This window comes from Hetaerina americana, unplaced genomic scaffold (assembly GCF_022747635.1).
Source record: "Hetaerina americana unplaced genomic scaffold, ioHetAmer1.1.p SCAF_11, whole genome shotgun sequence".
NCBI lineage: Eukaryota > Metazoa > Arthropoda > Insecta > Odonata > Calopterygidae > Hetaerina > Hetaerina americana.
Genome location: NW_027286181.1, coordinates 1,894,421 through 1,917,906, shown reverse-complemented (window position 1 = coordinate 1,917,906; position 23,486 = coordinate 1,894,421). Strand labels below are relative to the sequence as shown.

Here is a 23,486-nt window from a genome sequence, read left to right as displayed (position 1 = left end):
ATTTGAAGAGAAAGAAGATGAAGTTGAGGAAGTGGCAGAACTATTGACATGGGTTAGCTTCGATATGGAGTATAACATTTCGATGACGAATGCTAATTCTGTTTCCGTCGCAATTCTAAGGGAGCGAATGCAATACGCAAAATGTTGCTGTTGGGTTCATGAATATTGCGGGACCACTGATCACCGTTCAATTTATATGCTCTCTTTGTCTTAAAAACAAAAAGAGTATTTTAATGAAACAAGATAAAAGGATTCATATCAGCATATTTTTTTATCATAGCATTTTTTTATTTTTTTCATATAATGAAATTCGCAGTGCAAAAAAAAGTTAAATATTGTTCATAAAATACGAATAAATTTGTGACGCACTTACACTACACATCAAACATACAACTTCAAAGAACACTCCGCTGAGAAAGCGGTCATCGTTTGACCATTCTCAAAAATCCTGAACAGATATTTATGCAAATAATTAAATCGTGGTTATAATTCAAAGCACACATCACGTCTATCCCAATGAATGCGTGGATCGCCAAAACAAATCTGAAAGACATTCGGGATAGCGCTGACTGGCGTCAATCGTCGCTTCGAAAATCGTGCTCGCGCTATCACACGAGAAGTAAAGCGGGGCAAGTTGCGCTCGCTAAGGAACACGTGAGTTCTACTTCGTGACTGCGCGCGGGACTTTTAGAGAGGTGTTTTCGTCCAGCTGATTAATTATTTTTTTTCCTCAACCAGGAACGCGGGGTTAAGCATGCGTCGTGCATTCCGCTTCAATATCGGACGCATTTATTTTCGAGCACATGAGCGAACGGCACGGGGAGAGCAATTAAACCAATCATCGGTCATCTGTGAATTCGAAGCGGAAGATAGCGGTCGAACAATTAGAGCAAAGCCAGCCCACACACGAGCCTTCCTTCTCAACAATAAACACTTGTCGGCAACGACAAGAAAGCAAGCTGTAAGAATTTAATCGCGTAATTCCATCCGTAACGTCTGCCGCTAGATCGCGCGTCACTTAGGTTGGCGTTTTAATTTATAAAACACCCCACAAGGATACAACCTCTGGAGAATTAAAATATGTTACTCTCAGTACATCTGCAACTGCATAATAACCCGTAATTCGCTGCAAGGGGTGTTAGGTCACCAGCCATGTGTGTACAATTACAATCATTGCACCTCTACACAAATAATTAGTGCGATCATACACTCGGACAAAGTTAATCGCAAGAAAGAAGGCACTTTCATGTAAGAATAGTGACAATGGCAATATGTATTCAAACCGTGAATGAGCAATTTTATTAAGATGGTATATTTAAAATTCATGCAAAATATCTAAAAAAAAATATATATATATACAGGGTTCGTCCGGAAAATAAGTGTACTGACTCCTGGGCTGGGCGCGCCGCTCCAGGCGCGCCCAGCACCGCTCTGACGGGCTGCGATTGGAGGGGGGTATGTTGGCAAGCGACGCTGAAAAAGGCAGTCGGCTCTGAGCTGTGGTGTAGTGAGGAGCTCTGTTAACGCGAACATCCACGCTCGACCCACGTCACGGAACGCGATGCCGAAGTTTTTGGAGCAGCGTTATTCCATCAAATTTGCGGTAAAGCTTGGGAAATCGTCTACCGAAACTGTCGGTATGATTAACCAGGCTTACGGGGAGTCAGCCACGTCCAGAAACACGATCTTTCGGTGGCACAAGATGTTCGTGGAGGGCAGAGAAGACGTCGACGACGTGTCTTCGAGAGGTTCCCGATGATGCCTTCGCGGGAGCGTTCCAGGAATGGGAACGCCGCTGGAACAAGTGTATCGACTCACAAGGGTCCTATTTTGAGGAATATTAGCTTAAGATATGTAAAAGTGTAATAAATTTTTTTTCCTGAGCTCAGTACACTTATTTTCCGGACGAACCCTGTACACTACCAGAGCTATAATTATCTCCTTCGCGCCTGCGGTGACATCTATTTTGATCTCTGATGGGACGAGAGAAATAAAATTTTCTAGAGATTTTAAATCTATCTGTTCCACTAACTATCTCCCTGATTTTACGTACGTGATCCGTTCTACCACAGTAAATCTGGGCCTGCAATATGCCATTAACATCTTCAGATAAGTGACCTGCCTCAAATTTACGCAGTTTAGTAGTCACTTCTGTTCGTACGCTTTCGCAACGGATGGCCTACGCTGAAAATTCTGAGACTCATTTCGTGCCGTGCTTCAGAGCGAGAGTTTTCATGAGGGAAGCACGTACTTTTCGGAACACTCCTTCCAGGAAATTTTCGATCACGCTTTTCAAGTTTTACGGCGTCATCAATCTTAATTCTCCCTCTCTCTCTCTCTCTCTTAATTTCATCTGATGATCTCTATTCATTTGTGCGAGACCCTAGAGCCGCGTTTTTTACCACTGAACTCATTACCTCTAGTTTAACCTAAAAAATTCAGGCGTTGCTATTTATGCTTTGATTTAAAACCAAAAATAAACATTACATTTTATGTTAACCGGTTAAGCGTCTGGAAACTAATCCCAAAAAGATCCAATAACTGATCAGAGCGTAAACATGGTACTAAAACAAGGACTGCAACAGAAAAATCAAGTCCTAGGTGAAGAAAATACTTCACAGGCGGGAATCTAACCCGTGATCTCTGGGTTATGAGGCGAAGACATTAACACGCCGCTACCGAGATCGACGTCATGCCACTAACAATGATTAAAATCCTTAGAAAATGCTATTTCTAAGTGCATTTTTTGAGACATTCGCTCGGCCTATCTAGTGCGTGACCAATAAGAAGTGTACATGTCTTAACTGTTGAAAACACACTATAAAACTAAATGGATCTCCGGTCTTATTAACAAGGTTTTATGTCCTAGCATTTAAGTTGCTCCGATGGCTATAAGGAAGGATCTCTGCTATATACGAGGTGTGTTAAAAAAGTAACGGAAATTTTGTAATTTCACATCGCGCACCAAGATTTCTTACCACAAGGTCAAAATATCAATAAAGAGCACTGCTTACAAGTTCAATGCTGTTTGCGTGAAGCAATGCGAAAAGAATTGCCGTATTTATCGCGAAACAATTATAAACATGGCTTTTGCATCACCACGATAATACACCAGCTCACATGCTAACTGCTTTTTTGGTGAATTTCTCGCCAAAAACAGCACTGTAGTTGTGATGTCCTAACCTCCATATTCACCAGGCATGGCCGTTTTCTGTTCCCAAAAATAAAGAAAACCTTAGAGGGTCGTCGTTTTATAAGCATCGATGAGGTTAAAACGTATTACTGAGAGAGCTAAAAGATAAACCAAAGATTGAGTTCCAGAAGTGTTTCGAGGATTGGAGAAAACGCTGGCATAAATGTGTAATATTTAAGGGGGATTACTTTGAAGCGGATAACATAGATATAGGCGTGTAAATAAAATTATCTCCAAATAACTCCAATTGCCGTTATTAATTGAACACACCTCGTACTTATTTCGATCCGTTGAGCAAAGAAATAAAAGCTTCCTTCTGCAATGAAAGAACGAGTTGAAACAAGACATACTTGGCGATCTATCCAATTCCACGCCTAGTTTCATTCTTTACCAACACGAAGGAAGAAGGATTGTTGAAAAAGTGGCCTGCGCCACAATTCGCGAACTCATAAACGGATTTGAATAAAAACCACACGACCTAAGGAGGGCAAACACTGCAATAACTGAGGAGCGTTCGTGCTCACTCGACATTATATCTCCAGGGCATAAACAAGATGGGCGCAAATTTCTCAGGGCATAAATCATTCCCCCCGCAACGCGTGTTGAAATTCCGTGCGACCGGAACAGCAACTTCGCCTCTGGTGCGCGCATTCCCCGAGTCCGATTGGCGACCATCCTGCCGCCTTCACTTCGCCTATCCGCCATGTTCCCATAAATGTCTCCTTTAGAACTAGAAAGTGGCCAGAGCTGACCGTCTGAAATTGACTTTTAAACTGCTTTCCCTCGTTCGCTCCGAGAACACTTTAACGGCCAAATAATAATGTCTATTTTTACACAGGGGCCGTGACGGCAGAAGCGGGGGAGGGGAGGGGGAAGAGGCGGAGAGGAAGCGAAGAGGGTGTTTATATCTCAAAAAGTTGGAATCCGCGCTGAACGAAAACTTGGAAGAACTAGTAAAAAAAAATGAGAGCCGTTGAGATGATCTTCCAAAATTGCTACGGAGCGAAATTGCAACTTCTCGTCAGCGGCGCGTGATTCATATATTAAGTCATAATAATAGTCTGCAATGTTGCACTGTATGATATCATATTTTTCCAACATCGACCACGTGCATAGAAAAATATCGTGGTGTACGTAGTTAGGAAATAAGAGGGAGGAGATGAGCGACGATGCACAATGTTGTTCACATCAGAAACCTCCACACGCGATGAGGCAATACCGCGAACATGGCAAATTTTGTGACAAAATAAAACATTTTTGCCACCATCCACTTTCTTCTAGCATCAGTAAGAACCATTAGAATGACATCATGTGAAATAGATACTTCGGAGTTATTTGTCTAAATGCGTTTCTCTATGTTTTTCATCCCATTATGTGGACCAAAGTGATTATTCCGGAGGCATATCTGTTCGTGGAGGTGCTAATCTATTTATTTTTTTCATTACTTGAATAGAATTCCCAAATAAAATTAAAAAGTGATGGCTGCATGCGTTATATTAACTGATTTTAATATGTATTTCTATAACATTGTATGCATTGCAATGTACTTTCATGATATGACTGAAAATGCGTCAATGTATTTGTTGTTTAATCCATTATGAACTTGAGTTGGCCAATTTACCGAACGCAACCGTATGGTACCCAAGGAATATCGAATGATTCCGACAGACTGAAGTAAATAATTATAGGTACTATATGAATTAATAAATTATTACATTAATGTTTGAACCATGAATTTGAATTTGAAAAATTACGGTGGGAGGAAGAGTGAAGAGGTATATTACGTTTGCCAGTGCAATTAAAAAAAAATATTTTAGAATCTCAGAGTTGGCCAGCCCAGCAAATAAAATATTGCGATGTTGGTATATAAATGATTATGCTATGATAAATTTAAATAATGCCAAGGAATTGCATTTACCATATTTAACGCACTGTAAAGCTCAATTTTAGTCAATGAGTCGCTGGCTCCTGATTATCCTATATTATGGCAATAAATATATAATTCCCGTGAAATTATTATTATTATGAAAAGTAGTCTAGCAGTCCAAATGGGTTTTAATTAATCCACTAGCTGGACACTACTACATTTATTTCTAAGCTCCAACAATTATAAAACAAAATAAATACAGTTAAAACCCACTTACAAAAGCCAATTCTTCAACTCTACATACTTCCTGCATCCCTTCATTCCATCCAACGCCTTTTTTCCTGCCCATACCACGCTCACTCAACATTTTACTCTCTAATACGGTCTTCAATGCAAGACAGATAAAATAAGATTTATCTGTGCACAAGATAGTTTTATCGGTTTGCTAATAAAATATGTTTTACACTTCAAAACCAAATTGCGTAACACCACCGAATCACGATGGCAGGTGTTCGTGACACACACACATATATATATATATATATATATATGTGTATATATATATATATATATATATATATATATACATATACACACACATATGTATGTATATATATAATATATAATATGTACACACACGTATGTATATACATATATATATATATATATATATATATACATACATATATATTTATATATATATATATATATATATATATATATATATATATATATATAACCAATAAGAATCTACCAGACGTACTGAGTACTACTACCCGGAATGAGCTCGTGTGAGAGAACGATCCTACTAACTACTCCTCTCCTCTGCAACGCGGATATTCTAATCCACCACCCTCCCCACCATCCTCTCTCCCCCGAACCCAAAAATAACGAATCCCCCGAAGATAATCGTTCGAGAGACCAATTACCCTAACGGAAGAGGCAAAACTTTTCCCATGAAAGACCTCTCAGCCGTCCGTGAAGTGCAATTAGCACGGAAAATGAATCAGATCGATGAAGGATGCTCCCCTCAAATCCCCACTAGGACTCTTCCACTCTTCAAGAGACTCGGAAGTTTCCAGTCTCCCCCGAGAGCATTCAGGGATTTCCACTATTAATCCCTTTCCTCTTGAAAATTACGCCATAATCCGATGCCGAAATGCGATAGCACACTGAGATGCCCAGCCGCCATGCACTCACTCACTGCACAAGCATCCCCGCATCCAATTTCCACGAAGATTTGATGCAAATATATGCATACCTTGTACCTAGATGCAATCATCATGATTAGTTTGTATGCCGTTTAGTTAGGTTTTGCGGAGGCACGCAAGACTAAACACCGCTACATTTCTGAACATCAACTAACATGACACAATGTGATACCATGCACTGCAGTAAACCCTTCTTCAAATCCGCATACTCACGTCATTCCGTCCAACATGCCCATTCTCAACCCCCCTCCCTCCCCCCAGTACCTCCACCTGCCAAGCATTCTCCCCTCTACATATATCACAGCTGTAAACATACCATCACCGATGAAAATGCTACCAATGCATCCAATTTTCTTGACCTCCTTTGGATATCTCCAAACCATACGCAGTACTTCTTCGTTTGTTTCCTCGTGTCCATTTTAATTTTCCCATTTTTTTCTCCACATCCGCTTCCAAAATCCCGTAATATTCGCTAGCTCCCTCTTGACGTGGATGAGATGGGAAAGATCACAAATAAAATCGGGAGATTAGATCAGCTGGATGAAGCAAGATAAATGTCCAAGAGCCGATCGACATTTTAAAGTCTCCCTTTTCCCTCGAATTAGTAAGGATCAAAACTTAAACAAATTTCAGCAAGACACACGTCATTCCGAGGTTCGTCACTTCACTCACAAAGGCTTAAATATCTGTACTGATGAAGTAATAAAAACACGGAAAGATGCGGTATCGTAACATATTTTGCTAATAAAACTAAGAGGTGGGTCGCAGGCGATGACTCCATGGAGAGGCTGAGAGAGTCCGTTACTTTCATTCAAAATTATATTTTGCATAATTACATCTCAGCTAATGGTCTTTATCATTAAAATATCAAGGATTGATCATCAATTGATCTTCCCGTATTTTCCATTTGGAATAGTTGGGGATGCAACTAGACATAGTGTATCTGAATACGTTTGCAAATCCCTAATCGCTAATGGAAAAACCGACATGAATGCGATGTTGCTATGGGAACAGGGGGTGAAAGTTCAATGTTCAAAATTACCGCCATTTTCGATACTTATTTTCCGGTCGCTTACCAATAATACTCTTTGCTGAGTATCTGTCGATAAATCGATAAGCACTAAAAGCGGGAAAGGGGTGGCGAAATTTCGGTTACACTTCGTTGAAAACCGCCAGTCGGGGTCATTTAATCGACTGCGTGTACTGACAATACTGTCCCCCCTGATGTGTGCCCTGCATTTTATAATTTTAACGACTCTTTTCTCCTTCCCACGCACACTCTTTCCACTCTCGTTAAATTTTGAAAGAAAGCGAAAAACGCAGGAAAACAGGCAAAAAAAGTATTCTACAGAAGAATGAAAAAAAAACAGGGAAACGGAGTATGAGAAGAAAGCGACACGAAGATTCATTTTATGCATTCGTTCGCTATGGGCGAGACGAGTAACAGACGCCCGGTTCACGAACTGCCACAACCGCAAAAAAAATGAGACTAAAATGCTGCGTAGACACACACGAGCCTTGAGAAATATACTGTGAGTCAGACATTTTGAAAAACTAGCTTTAATTTGTGCATGTTGCAACGAAGAGGTTAATGTCTCGTTTTTTTAGGTCTGATTATAAAATAAAATTCAAAATTATACGGAAAATGTTACGCTTTTGATAATGAATTTACCAAAATAACATTACATTTTTTTACTTCTCGCTTTTGTTACAATCGTAATGCGAAATACATGTGAGATCCCCGCGTAGATTAATATTTGGCCGGTAGTGCCGTACTTAACGTGCTTACGTAACTTAATTTGTCTAGGTATTACGGCGACTTAAGTAATGGCAACGGTAGGTCCTACGGTTATACTCGTATTTTTGAGATAGCGACGGTACCTTTAGAGCTGTATACCTGTAGATTCTAATTGTGGCCTTGACGGCAAGAGGATGAGAGTAGATGAATGTGAATTTAAAGGAAAATGATGAAAATTATTTGAACAGAGATGAAAGCAACCAACGAAGTATTTAACATGTCGTGGGACTAGAGAGAAATTTGATAGGTGAAAGTCGATAAAGGCACACGGGTTAGAAAGATGTTAAAATCCACAATAGCGGGGAGAATGATTGGCAGGTGGAGCAGAGAGAGAGGGGGCTTTTTTAAGGTTAGAAATGCAAGTAGGAAGCATGAGAAAGGAAACAACATGAGGCAAATGTTTGAAAATAACAATAAAACCACAGTTTTAAAATGAAAAAAAAGACCGCAAAAATTCAGAAATTTCAAAGTGTAAAAACCATTCGCCTGGATCGGAATCCGGTCAAGGCGAATGATTTTTACACTTTGAAATTTCTACATTTCAATGCACATTAGCTGATAACTTCGTTGAAAGTTACTATTGCATAATCTCCCGCAGTTCTTTTAAATAGAATAAGTATTTCATTTTTAAATAGAAGCATGTTAAATAGAACCAGCTATTTGTTGAGTCGTCTGAGCCCTTTCCATCACAAACTTTAGGAGTTTTATGAACCGGTGTATGGCAGCCACTGGAAAAAGGACGGCGTGATTAACTTAGCAATGTCAATGTACTATATTGGTGCACGATATAGAGATGTGGACGGAGTGGAGAGTTGGCCCGTGAAAGTGTGAGATGTTCGAGGGAGCGTGATTTGGACGCGGTGGGATACATATTCAGGCGAGATGTAGGGGAAGTTCCCTTTTGTGAGAAAACAAATTTACACTTTTCCACAAGTTTATCGGTAACTTACTACGCGTTTCGGTTCACAGAACCATTCTTGTACCCGATAATGGTTCTGTGAACCGAAACGCGGAGTACATTGCCAATAAACATGTGGAAAAGTGTAAATTTGTTTTTCTCATACGCGGTGTGATGTTGGACCGTGCGTGATTTTGTAGGGTGCGTTGTTTACATGGGCTGATGTTTGGCCATATGCCATGGCACTGGCATCGTATTTCCTTTGATAACGTGTATCTTGGTACGTAGCAGCTTAATTTTGATTATTAATTTACGGAGAATTGGTTGTCAATGGGATGGGGATTTTTTTCGTGATAGAGATTGTAGAGAAATATATTCCGCATGGGTAATAATGCTCTTTGGTTTGATTATTTCTGTAATAGAGATTATATTTGAGATTTTCATTTAATTGCTTCAAGTTTGACTGCGATGCCATGGATTGGTATGCCACTAGACACTGTCTATCTGCACGTGCGTATTAAATAATGATAATAAGAGAGAGAGGCAATGAGATAAGCAAATCGTAATTTTTGTTGGGGGGTCGCTTACTTACTTCGATAGGTAGATCTCTTAAGAGCGTACATATGAGTATATCTGTATCTTAATGAGGTAAGGCTATATTACTTTTCCACAAAATAAAATTATAATGAACGACGAGTATTTCGACTCACTGCGCCATCCTGAGGTATAAGACGACTTGACGAGGTCTTTTACACGATGAAAGGCTCTGGGAGTCTTAACTGGTGCCGTGAAATAAAGTTTTATTTTTTTGTAAAGTGCTATATCCCTACCTCATTATTCCTTATTCCTTCCACTACATCCACCCTGGAACTGTGTTTCTTATCTGTATCTTACCCGTATACAGATTTCTGAGGACTTTTCAGATCACTCTAGTAAGGCAATACAACGTTCCTATGCAAATATGTTGGTTGTGATACGAAATGCTGTGTCGACACGCTGACAGTTCCGCGACGTCCCATCGACTTCACACAGGCCGCCGGCACTCGTCCGCCCCAAACCCTCACCTCCTCCGCAGAAGAGGCACGGAATGTTTTTTCCTTGACCCAGACTCGGGAGTGGTGCTTTTCCGTGCTTCTCGCGAGAACAAAACCCGCACACATAATTGCACCGAGCTCTTCCCCACCCTCCCACGCACACTGAAACCCGAGCGTTCGCCGCTGAGAGAGAGAGAGAGAGGGAAGACTTCTTCCTCTCCCAAGTGGCCGCCGCCCTCCGAATGACTTTCCCCTCCGGTTCGCCCCGTGAGGTCAAGTAGTGAGGGGACGGTGCATGTGCTTTTTTTTCAAGTCACCAGTCACGAAGGCTCCGCAAAAGGTCGGGTTGGAATCGCACGAGTTAAGACGAACCGTGTGAATTCTCAACTGAGGGCGGTCGGCTCCTAGGCTCGGAACATTGGGGGGGGGGGGGGGGGGGGGGAGGAAAATCACGCTCGGCGAAATTAGCATGCGCGCAAGATGTGCGTCTCCGTACCGAGGAACCGACATGCGTGTGCAGGCGGCTACTCGGGATGGAGATCGTTTCGGTGGGAGCTATTTGCGTCCGCGAAAATTCTTCGGAAGCCAGAGCCCAGAGAACCCAGGGTTGAATACCAGTGTGGTGGCCGTTCTTTTTACAGTGAAACAGCACTTGGCGTAAATTATTGATAGCGTAATTTTTCTTCGCAGAATCCGCAAAAAACGCACAATCACCTAAATCTTATTTAATCCACTTTATTCTCGTATCTGGGGACAATTAGGGGCTCAGATAGCGTAGTCTCCTAAAGGAAAGACAATTTGGCTACAGAAAAGAGATCCCTGATGAATAAAAAAGGTTGGATTCTAGACAGGCTCCGACGCCAACGCTGACTCTACCTAAAAAAACTGCTTAAAATAGGATAATGATCATGTTAGGACGCAAACTTGAGATAGAAGTGAGGTAATTACACGCTATAAATGTATCCGACAGGATTATGGACTAAGAGGAAAGTGACCCAAACATTTGGTTCAATTTAGAAATGTGGTCGTAAAGGAGAATGAAAAAAAATACACAGACATGGATAGGATTAGAAATGATGAAGATTTGATGAATAAATTGAGGAGAATATAAAAATCATCGAGTCAGTGACACGATTAAAAGCGTATTAATTTAGGCAAATGTAGGACTTCCATACTGAAAGGTGAGAGATTGGGGAAAGTGCAAGGGAAGCGATGCGGAGAAAAGGGAAATGAGTCAGGTAAATTTAAAACAGATGAAAGGTAGCAGCATGGCCCAGAAAAATGACAGCAGCCTGAGTGATTTTTCATGGAGGATTCCATGATGACAATTTAATGACTTTTTGAGAAAGCGGGAACCTGTTTTCACCCAGCTTGAAAAGGGCTAGAGATAGGAGAGGATGAAGTAGACGGTTGATCGGGACGTGAAAACTTGTCATGACAGCGAGGTCGAGAATGGATAATTATTATATGTAAAAGATAGAGAATGATAATGAAGTTGGCTGTTTTATGCTGTTGGATTACGCGTCCGCCTTTTGATTCAGATGCACATGGTACGGATATTCTGCATCGAGCATGAATGCTGAGCGAATCGTGATTCGGTCGTTATGGAAAAATACTAAAGATGACAATACACGAACCGTCACATGGAAGTCTAAAGTCTGTGCGCACCGGGAGGTATGACTTTCGTTCACAGCTTCCTAAGAGACAGGCATGGCTTTTCGCACGCAATTCCTCACCCCTCCTTCTCCTTTCATCTCAGTAAATAATCAGTCAGCGATGACTGAAATATGTGATAATTGATTGAATGATGACAGATTTCTGTCACTTTTCTTCCATGTTTCCTACCACTTAAATCTAATTTAAAGATTTCCACTCGCAACTATATAACAAAAAGCCTAGGCTAATTCAACGCACTCTAGCGGGAGCGTGTAACACACTCGGTTACCTAATCCGCAAGAGGAAAATGACAATGAATGAATCCAGCGAGTCAAGGACAACGAGAGAGCTCAACTAGAGACCGTGTGAGGGAAATTTAACCTCGGGAAAGTCGAATCGTTGCTTCACTGGTGGGATTTGAGGAGTTTCATTGCTCGGTAAGGTTAACCACATCCAATATTGCCGACTTTGATAAGCCAGCCGTGAAGAAGGTATTTAAAAGGTCTATAAAAATTAGTGTTCACGTTTATGGACTCCACAAATATTTCTGTACCGTGTTAGAACACGTATCTTATTGCCTGCGATACTAATTCCACTTCATCTCCTCACAGCTTCTCCCTTCCTTAATGACTTTCGAGCTCATTCACTGCGTCGTTTACCTCATACATTCCCTTGCATAACATCCTTCAACATCTATTCACCGGTCAATATCTCTTTCACACACACCGGTCCCCTACGAATGTCCACCACCGACTTCGCCTTCCAGAGACCTTTCCAGAACTAGCACTTTTTCTCCCACAATCTCTCCCTACGTCTACATTCGAAAGACCACCAATCTAACGTCGCTCTCTCACCTCGAAAATTAGCTTTTTGAACCATAATCCAGATTTATGGAAAGAGACAGAAACACCTAACTTCAAGGGAGAAAATGCCACAGTTTGATAATAAAGATTAGAACGTTAAAAACAAATAAGAAAAAAATACACTTTTTTAAACAGAACTATTGTTGAATTTAACCAGCAGCCTGGAGGTTTGTTTGAGCCATTTCCATCCAATTTTAGGAGTTTTAAGAATAATATAACAATTTCAGAGAGTAAAAATCATTCGCCTTGACCGGGATTCGAACCCGGATCCCTCAATGTCCGGTCGAGTGCTTTCGCCAGTTAAGCTATCAAAATTTCAGTGTTTAGGAGAACGCCTCGATAGCTTAACTGGATAAAGCACTCGACCGGACATTGAGTGATCCGGGTTCGTATCCCGGTCAAGGCGAATGATTTTTACACTCTTGCATTGAAATGCGCATTAGCGGATGTCTCCGCTAAAAGTTACTGTTGTGGCATCATCTCCCGCAGTTTCTTTGGAATTTTAAGAATAAGTGTGAAGCAGCCATTGGGCGATAGACTTCATTGATCAGTGATTGTTACAATAATGAACTTATTAAAATATTATTTGTATGTAATGTGGACGGCATGAAACATGGTATTGCAAAAGTGAATGATGTGTTCACGGAGCGTGATTTTGAACGGTATATGAAATTTTAAGAGTATGTGATTATGGATGGAGTGCGGCGATGGACGGATCGCTGTAGGTATGGTGTGAACCAAGCCCTTGTGTGTTGGTAAAGGTGTGGTAGGTAATCATAAAGTGTCATTGTATATAAGAGTATTTTGTCTCATATCTAATCTTCTTGTGTGTGTACGTATGTGCATGTAAATGCCACCAGGACGATTCCCTAGTTGCGACGAGATTTACATAATAATAATAATAAAGAGCTACTCTGCATCGAATATAACGTCAATGTTTAAATTTTCTCTTCGTCCTTGATCAAGAATATCAGAAATCAGTTCCATTAGTTACTCAAATGTCTCCTTTTCCCACTAAATTCTTCTAATTATGTCTATTTTCACTTGCACACAAATATATTCAGCTCGGCGTTGCCCACCAGTGGCGTTGCGTCCGGCAATGGAATGTTATGGGGCAAATTCACGGATTTTTAAGGTGTGATATCATTCTTAAACTGTTATGCGATCGTTCCTATTCAAATTCCTGGCCAAATATGACCGACTACTTTAATTTATATTCGTTTTCATAAGGCTTTTGAAAAATCTTGAGAATCCCATTTATTTGGTTATCGTACGCAAATAATCATCTTTTACGCGTTAGTTGATCCTGTAATATGCTGAATGATGGTCGAGATCCCATAGATGATTCAATACCTGCCCCCGTTAACGGCAATGCATTCTCCGGAGCTGTATTCTCGACTACGCTCTCGCAATGCATTCGATTCAGTAGGATAGGACAAAGGTGGCAATATTGATCCGAGTGATCCCGAGTGCCGGTAATACCGGCGGCCCCTGCGCTTCGTCCCGGGGGCCGCATTTGCATCTTTTTTTTTTTTTAATGACCGTCTGGATGGAATAAGCCCCTCGGCTTCGACCTTTTAATTGCCTCTGATCTCCCAAATATCACCATCATTTCCGCGCAAATTTCGGTTTCCACTTCGATTAGAACTTTATCCCGATCTCATCGAATTTTTTAGTTCAACGAGTCGTGCAGTCTGAGGGCATGTTTATGCATCTGACCTAGCCAGGTCCCATTCCGAATTCTCATTTTCCGCTGCAATTAAAACTTATCATTACAGGTTGTGCCCACTTTCATGCCATAAAAGCCATAGGGATAGGATACTTTGGTTATTAACTGGATAATTAATCGGTCTACCGTTGAACGTGGATTTTTTTTAAACCCAGGGACTGAGCACTGGGTTTGCTAATTGCGTTTCTAAGCCTAGCCTAACACGGTGCTGAATGCCGTCACACCCTGAGTCAAAATAAATAAGTTTTTGACGCGGAACTCTTTTTTTCCTTTCTTCAATCAGTCTAGGACGCCTATCTCTATCTCCCTCTGACTCACTACTGACAAGTCAATAAGAAACAGTCGGTTTCATGCCGTATTCATTAAATTCTGACTCTTTCGAACAAAATTAAGGTGGAAAAGACGTAATTTTGAAAGTATAGCAATGTAAAAGTATAGTGGCACTATAAAAATCATGTGCTACGCTCGAGCATCTTACTAGAAGAAGTCACCTTTCCAGTGTTTGGAGATATTTTTGGTTTCTATACCTGTAACTCTTCAGGGATATGGGGGCCCGAACACATAAAAAAAACTATCAAACCTTTTAAATTGCATAAATAGCATAAAACTACATCGGAATGCTGCATAATATCGAAGATGGAAGAATATATTTTAAACTATGGAAATATGGCTGCTGTATGTAGACGTGTATTTTTTCTTAAATATTTAAATTTCCTACATTTTTACCGCCTACATCATCGAAACAAATTTTCTCAGTCGTCGTCACTTTAAGGAGGTGGACATGTCTTGTTTTATAGCTAGAGGGTCATATGGCATATTCAGCAAGAGCCTACCATTCACACGCGCACAAACATTTGAGGATCCCAGTGGCGTAGGTACGAGTGGGGGGGGGGGGTAAGGAAGTTCGGTTACTTGGCTTTAGAACTTATACTGCGCCTATTCCGGGGACAAGAGTACGGCATTTATTTACTGTCGCAAAATGATTACATTTTTTCTAATAAGGGCAGGTTTTGTGAGTTTCTAAAATTTGGACTTTGCGGCATGAGGGTGGGCGAAGATTGGAGGGATTTTAAACGGTGGGTGTGGAGAAGAATGGACTTAAAAGAAACGGATGGAAAGAGACAAATAAAAAACTGCAAGGCATGATGGCGGATAAGAGATGGTTATTGGCAAATATTCGAAAAAGGAAGAAAAACTGTACACTTGGGAATGTTGAAGACTGTGACACACAGTGGAGAATGTGAAACTAAGAGAGTTGAGCGTAGGAAAGATAGAAAAATCATATGTGATGGATAATATGAAAGGCGTCAGAAGGTATGCGGAGTTAAAATAACATTGATTGAATATGTGATTGGACGGGACTTAAGAAGTGCAGCAGTGGTTAGTCTGAATCCATCAAAATTCAGACCGGTTGACTGCCGTTTAATAACTAATAAAGGAATTGCATTAGTACGTACTAATATCATACTCTCATGACACTATTAACGTGTTTTAGTGAACCTATTTCTTACCAACCTTACATTTTCTTTGGAACGCATAAAGAAAAAGATAATTAAGAAGCATGAAAAGTTTTAACGATCGCCGAAAAATAATGACTAAACATACCGTTTCATACATGTGCTATAATAGTGAAATTTTTGGAAAAAAATTTTGCATCGTTACACAGTGTTCATGTATTATCGTTTTCAAGTAAAAGATAATAATAGCTACGTGCAATAGCACTCCTACGTAATATTATACATTTGTCCATGTAGAATGAGGAATGACAAAATATTCCTGCAGGAAATCTACGTCAGTGACCCCCTCGAAACTAAATTGCACTCTGCTCTCTTGCCCTTTCTGAAAGTATGAGGCAGGCAACCACGTTTGCCGTAATTACGGGACGGAGCGGCGCTATCACGGCCGACACCATTCCACTCGCTTATTTTGCATGATCCACATATTAGATCGCCTGGATGAAAGAGTTGCGCAACGGGAGAATCTCACGAGATACCGCTCCCCCAACGGACTGTAATTTACAATGGGAATACTCCCCTCTCCTGCATATGCCTACGTACTTCCTGTTCCTGCGAAAGAGTCTGGGGAATGGATAGAAGTTCGCGCCCTGGATTCCCGCTCAGGACCGGCGGCTCCGGTCTCCTGGGGCCATAGATTTCCCCCCTGAATTCCGGACTAAGCTTCCAGGACCGCTCGCACCAAAATAGAGATAAAATCTTCTTACGATGGCTTTCATAAACCAATAAAACAAAAATGAATCCCCCCCACCCCAATCCGCTTTCCTCATAATACTTTTACGATAATAACTGAATATGGTGGAAGAAATGCTCACATCCACTCTACTAGGAAGAGTCAAATGACAAACCTTGAAAATTTAATATATTTAACCTCGTAATTTATTGAATGCAAAAGACACTCTGTTATATTACTTTCATGCATATTCTCCATGATGTGCAACAGAGTTATTCCAGGGCTTTGAAAGTACAGGCTAACTCTAGAAATACCACGGATTTAACTGCTACTAAGGCCAGTGGTGTCCATACTTGGTGTGTCTGACATAGTCAAGGGGTGTTTCTTAGAGAGGCAATGCTTTTTAGGAATCGCCTAGTTCACATGTTAACTTTTTGGAGTCACAGACACTTTCGTCCATCGGTAAATTTCAGTTTCTCCTGTTAACAACTCAACAAACAACTGTTCCTCTGAGGTACGTGTTGCAAATGCAGATGCCATTGCTAGTAACACTGCCGCACAATATTATTGCGCTCTGGCATCTTCATTCTGCTAACTGTGGGTCACTCATCAAACCATAGCCAATTAAAAGGACAGTAGGGCACAATTTGGCAATTTTAGTGCACTTTCAAGGAGTTCACTTGATTAACCCTGGTAAAAAGCATTTCTACCGGTGCATACAATTTTTATTTTAAATCTTTTAATCGGCTTCCCTCAATTTTACGTTCGTCTAAAAAATTGCATCTCACGAATATAATGAGGGAATTATTAGTGTTAAAATACAATTATTATTGGCACTTTACCCTAATACCAAAATCTGTTAATGGTGTACCTCGGCCTGTGGCTTCTACACAAGAATTCCATAGGAAATGAAAACATAAGGAAAGACAAAAGTATTGTTTACGCATGGGTACCAAAAATATAATAAAACATTTCAGACATCTGGGGGATATAAAAAATTATACGGAGCATAAAAATATTAATACCTATATATACGCACCATCATATTTTTTCTTGGGAATGATAATTGAGGTGGTTTCCCGTTGCCTTCCTCAATAGTGTTTTTAACGTGAAATGGACAGAGAAGAAAACAAATGAGGAATTACTTGGTATGGTGGGCGAAGAGAGGGGTTTGTTGGGAGCAATCCTATGGAGGCAGGAAAAGTGGATGAAGGGGGTGTTGACCGGCAGTGGGATGTTGAAGACTGTGATAGAGGGTAGAATGTTGGACAAAAGAGGAAAGGGAAGGAACAGGATAGGGATGTTGGACGGGATGAAGGGAGGAAGAAAGTACTCAGAGATGAAGAGGGACCTGATATAGAGTAGGATGAAGGATTTTGTTTTTTGTTAGGAGTAATAAAATATTTGTTTGGTAGTTGTTTCCATCCAAAAACCTACCTTAACCGGTAGATTACCTTAAAAAAAAAAATACGCACCATATAATATCGTGAATTGATGTACCTTTCAGGACTGCTCCATTAAAATGAAATATAGCATGGTTTCATGCGAAATTAAAACGCTAGCAAGTTGTTTACGCTTCATATGAATAAACATTTCTGAACGATGTTTTCGAAATCCTATTATGTATTTCAAAAATGTAATGGTCGATATAGATAGTAATATCGCGAGGATGACGAATCCACGGACGTTTTCTCCGTTAATTGCATAGCGGATAATTGCATTTCTACACTTTCTCTGGAGGCCAATGCTAACCTAATCTTCGCCCAAGTTGATAAGCATACATACCATATATTTAACAATAAATATCACCAAAAAACATTATACATTTAAATAAGGTGATATTAATTTCTAGTAAGTCATCGCCGAATCAATACTCAGACAAGAAAAACCGAGACTGAATTTGAAGTTTAAAATTCAGCGTAAAATGAATTGAATTCTAAAACTAAACTTTAACGAAGCGAAATAACGTGAGAGCATTAATTAGAAAACACCTAAAGACAATAATAATGATTGAAGATTCGAGTGTAAGACTGAATCAATGCCCGCACCTTGAATAACTCGATTTGACATGTCCTTAGCCACCACTCCTTCCCTCTATCGGGAAAATTCTTATCCTGTACACTACGCCCTCTGTAATAAAAATGTATAGATTCTTTAATGGATTAATTAACGAATTCAAGAGATGATCAACGACGATATTTTTCCATAATATCCTTGTCTGCAGTCCTTCAATCGTAATTGGAAGTCTTACCGATAAAGAGCTTTTCGAAACTAAACGTCCTGAGTTCGAATCCCGTGGCCCCTCCGGGATGGCTTCACCGAATTCCACTTCCCTAATTTTTCCGATACTACTTAGCATATTGCAAAAAAAACATCACATGGAAAGAACATATATGACCTCTTTAGTCGGAAAGCGTGATTTCGCGTAGGCCTTCATTGTTATGCACCGCGACAGGTCACAGCATTAAAAACTGTCAAAGAAACATTGTCGGGGTGAGCGACGATGGATTTTATGTAACTTCTCACACTCAAGGAGGCAAATAAACTGTGACTGATGCAAAATTTGACCTTAACTGGAAAAAAATAAAAGGGTTTATGTCACCGTGTGACAGCGGACGGGTAAGGGGGAACGAGGGTCAGTCGCTCATGGAAATGGAACGACACAGGAATGCATTTACATCTGGGACTTCTAAAACGAGTCCCGAGAGGGGGCTTAGGAATGCACAACTTCGCATTCAGGAAAGAACTATAACCGCAAGGGAGGCTCCAAAACCTCCCACTAAAGGCCCAATGGGCTCTTTCTTGATCTCGCCGGTGAAGGGGAGGGCGGAGGCCATCACCGTTGGGGGGGGGGGGGGAGGGGGCTGACAATCATCGAAAACGTTTGGCTTCCTTCTCGACCGATCGAAAGTTCGTTTCATCGCCTCTCGCGATGGGGCGACGGGATCTAGGAAGTGGCCTCGGATGCGAATGTCTTATTCTACTAAGATCCTCAAAACGTAATGGCTTCTCTAACTCAGTGAGAACCTTGACTTGGATCCTGAGGCCGTGGCGTACTGAATGTCCACAGGGAATATTTCTTCGGGAGCCATGATTCTTAAACTGTAACTCGGTTGCACATTTGATGGTGCCGTGTGATGGCCACTTAAAAAGAGTTATGACGTCTAGAAATGAGTCGTTGAGTCGCGGCTTCTTGCGAACGTTTTGCTAACGGTGATGCAGACTTACGATCGAAATAAAATAACTTTCCGATCCAAGCGTGGATACTTTCATTCGTATACCAAACTCGAAAATTGGAATGACCTTTCCGTGAGCCCGTCGAATCATAATAATGAAAGGATTCCACAAATCTGCATCGGCTATTATCAAACGTCAGCAAAGCCTACGCTGGTCTTTTCCACACGCACCCTTTTCACTGACAAGTACAACACGGTAACCACAGGACAAATAGCATAAATTATGAACCGCCAACTGCGGCTGCGTTAATGAAAACTAAATAGCGATTGAATTCTCCGAGGACACGATGACATTTTTAGAATATGGCAAACTAAAGACCCTCCTAACAAATTCAAAGATTTAGTCGAATTTTCAAACGGTGCACCAAATTTAGCTGAGAATTAGTTCCCAACTCTACACCCAAACACGCTTCCTATCGATTCAAAATTGTCTTTCATTACCCAATTACAAATCACTAAGAATTTAAATTTTAGGACGATGAAATGAGTTCGGAGAAGAAAGAAAGCTAATTACCCACTTTGTTCTGGCATTGGAATCTTAGAACCAACTTCATTTTCCGTTTAATCTGTGCAAAATATAAGAGACGATATATATTCAGGCAAAAAATAATCTCACCCAGTCATTTAAATAAATAGAGGCACCGGGTTAAAAAAAAGATTTTGCATTTAAATCGCCAAAACTACTCGTTTATTTTTTTTCGCCATTTATTTGCAGTAAGCTTTCCTATATTAAGGATCTCAATGACTTAATGGCTCCCTTATCCGATCGAAATTTTGCAAAACTCCTTGTCTATTGCGCAAAAGAAATAATTTCATATTCTATAATTAAAGACTCGTACATCGCTCTCGTGTCTGACCTTTACAGCAAGTCCCAGGGAACGTTCCAAAAACTAACTAGCAAACATCGCACGTGAGCAAGAGGTTTGCCCGAAGCGACTGGATGTGTACACGTATCGCTTGTTTACCTTGCACTCTGCCGGAAGGGTCGAATCAGCCGATCAGTCCCGCTCCGAGGTGATTTCCTTCGCCTATGGAGAAGGAAGGACCCGCTTCCGAGGGGAAGAGAGATTCGGCTCCAGGAGACCGAAAAAAGCACAACACCACACGGACTACTCGGACGCCGGCAGGGGAGCCGTCGGAGTCGACGCCCGCGGCAGGAGAAAACAAAAACGATACGCGAAGAACGTCTCTCCGGCCGTCAGCTGTGTTTCACCGCCGAAAGCCTCCTCACGGTAAGAAGAACCAGCGACAACGCACGGCCACCTCCGGCGTAACAAAACACGACGCGTAGGTGCGTTCGACTCCTGCTTTTCGATCGAAGGGGGGAATGTTTACTTTCCCCCACCCCCGGGATGCCACGCCACCTACCCGGCGAATCCAACGGCGAGTCCCGCGGATGGACACGCACTTAAAACGGCGAATGCTTCGAAAGCGACGGATGTCTGTCCAGTTGGTGTTGACGTCCACTTGGGGTTTTTGGTGATTAACGGTGGGCGGCGACAGTTTCGCGAGGAGATGATGAAGCGAAAGATGAGCCGGGGACGACCTTCTCTCGGGAGACAGGTTGGACACGGCGGGGGGAGAGGTATGCGCGGAGAAATTTAAAAAATACTGTCGGGATTACGGGCGTATCACACGTGCTGCCCCTCGTTTCTCTCCAGCAGCGCTGTTGCCCCGTTCACACGCAGCCGCTAACTGACTCAAAGGGACCGCGCTGGAGTAAAGGGGAGGGAACGCCGGGAAGAGAGCTGGAGGGGATGGCGGGAGGGAGGGGTGGGAGGAAACGAGGGAGGGAGTGGGGATCACCGGGGAAAATATCGGGCGGGAGAGGGGAGACGGCTTGGTCTGTTGTAAAAAAGCGGAGGTAGGGGAGGAGGCACCCGGAGGGGTGGGTGACTGTTTAAGGGGGGGGGGGAATGGTTCGTTGGGATAACGGCGGGGGACGAGAGAGGGAGAGCGGAGGGTGTTGAGGTCGCGGAGGGCGTGCTTCCGCAGACGGCCGCGGGAAATTTCAGCGGCGCTGCCACCCCTTTTCTCACCCCCCGCCTCCCCTCCACAACAACGACGGCGGCATGAATGAGCACTGGGGTGTAATCGGCGGCTTTGCGGTGCGGAATGTCGAAGGGAGTGTTTTGGCGGTTTGTTTGGTTGCAAGGGACGGGAGTCGAGGCAACGGTTACCCTCCACGACCACGACTCATGCTTTCCTGCTCTTCCCCCCCAGCTAGGAACGCAACTGCGCGGAGGCGGACGTGTAGCAGGTGCATGGAGAGGGAGTCAGACAAGGAAGGGGGTGAACGCTAAGGGTTGACTGCGTCCAAAAAGAATAGTGCCAACACGAAACCAAATATTAGTATCCGTGGTGGAACTAAGCTATAAGTTAACTCTGTGTGATGCTTTTTACGAGTAGTTATATCTTTTTTAAACACTCTTAATGCTATCAAAACATAAACAACCACCTGAGTTTCTGAATTTGGCGCGATAGTTACGGCTGGAGCTCACCTCAGGTGCGTGCATCATCCACACTTCAGGGTAGGGTCTGCATTCTCCTTTCCCCGGGCCGTCTGCGGTTTCTAAAAAAGTCACGATATCCTAAAAAGCATACAGCTTGTATCTGAACCCATTTTTATAAATGGTTTCCATGTTCGTGACCACGGAACAGATGGCATGGACGGTAATGTCGACGAACAACCGGTCATCAAAGAGCCAACGCTCATCGGTTAAGAACGGAAGCACCCAAGTCAGTTCCAAAGTGAACGGATCCTCTTTTTTTAATATGAGCAATATTTTTCCTTTTGTACTTGTAGATATTACACATCAATTCTTTAAGAATACGGATTAGTCTCACACCTCGGAACCTTTAGCATTTCCTCCAGTTTAGATCCTCAATACCTCGGAGGAGTCACAGTTCAGGCACATAATTGTATTCCGGACAGATATCGAGAAACCGTGAGATCATCCCTTCCACCAACCCCTAGTCGAGCACCTACCCCTACACTCTTACCCATGAGTCCATATTTCTACTCAATTTGGATTCGTTTAACACTCTTATCCATCCTGACGGCAAATGAATTTTTAAGCACTGAGTGATGAAGTAATTTATTGGAAATGCTTACATAACCAAAATTGATCTGCAGAAAAATTATGGACGACTCTAGCGCCTGGGGCTGGTAGCGTTTGCATTCATTCAATATTTTCAATCAATTTAAAGTAACTTTCGGACGGTCCTTGACGACTGAAAGTATCTTCTATATATCGTGCGAACTAAACTTTGTTTGCCCAACATTATTTCCTCTTCAGTTCTTTGTACATTCCTTCTTTAATGACTTATTTTAAAAGTTTAATCGCTGCCTTCCTCTATCCCGCTACCCTAATTATTATTATCGGTAATATACCGGTTTAGGTAGGTTTTGGATGAAAACAGCTATCAAACGGTAGAGCAGCTAGCTTATGCTATGGGGGACAGCGTCCCTTGTCTCCCTTAAAAAAAATACAACCTGACCCACAGCATTACAATAACCCCCTCTTCAACTTCTATCGTCCTTTTATCAGTCTTCAAAATTCTACCAACTCGCAATATATTCTCAGCTCAATTTTTCTGCCTTCTTCGAATTTCACCCGGCAGCTTTCTGTCTCATCCTACCGTATTCAAAATATTTTCTGCATTCTTCTCCACATGTCTCCAAGAGCCTTCCAATTTACGCTCATCTTCTTGACTCAAAGACCAACTTTCAGTTCTACAAAGCGATATGCGACAAGGTAATGGTATTATAAAATAAGCATTGGAAACCTTTCCATTGCATGGAAAAATAACA

General features: G+C 41.7%; 1 protein-coding gene across 2 annotated transcripts in view; it reads right to left on the bottom strand.

Moving 5' to 3' along the window:
• The window catches only part of LOC139700877 (protein FAM43A), a 345,831-nt gene extending 324,518 nt beyond the window's left edge, over window positions 1–21,313 (bottom strand). For both annotated transcript variants that reach the window (XM_071599313.1, XM_071599314.1), the window contains exon 1: window positions 20,638–21,313. The gene's annotated coding sequence lies outside the window, so the exon portion shown is untranslated. The remainder of the gene's footprint in view (window positions 1–20,637) is intronic.
• Between the last annotated feature and the right edge of the window lie 2,173 nt (window positions 21,314–23,486).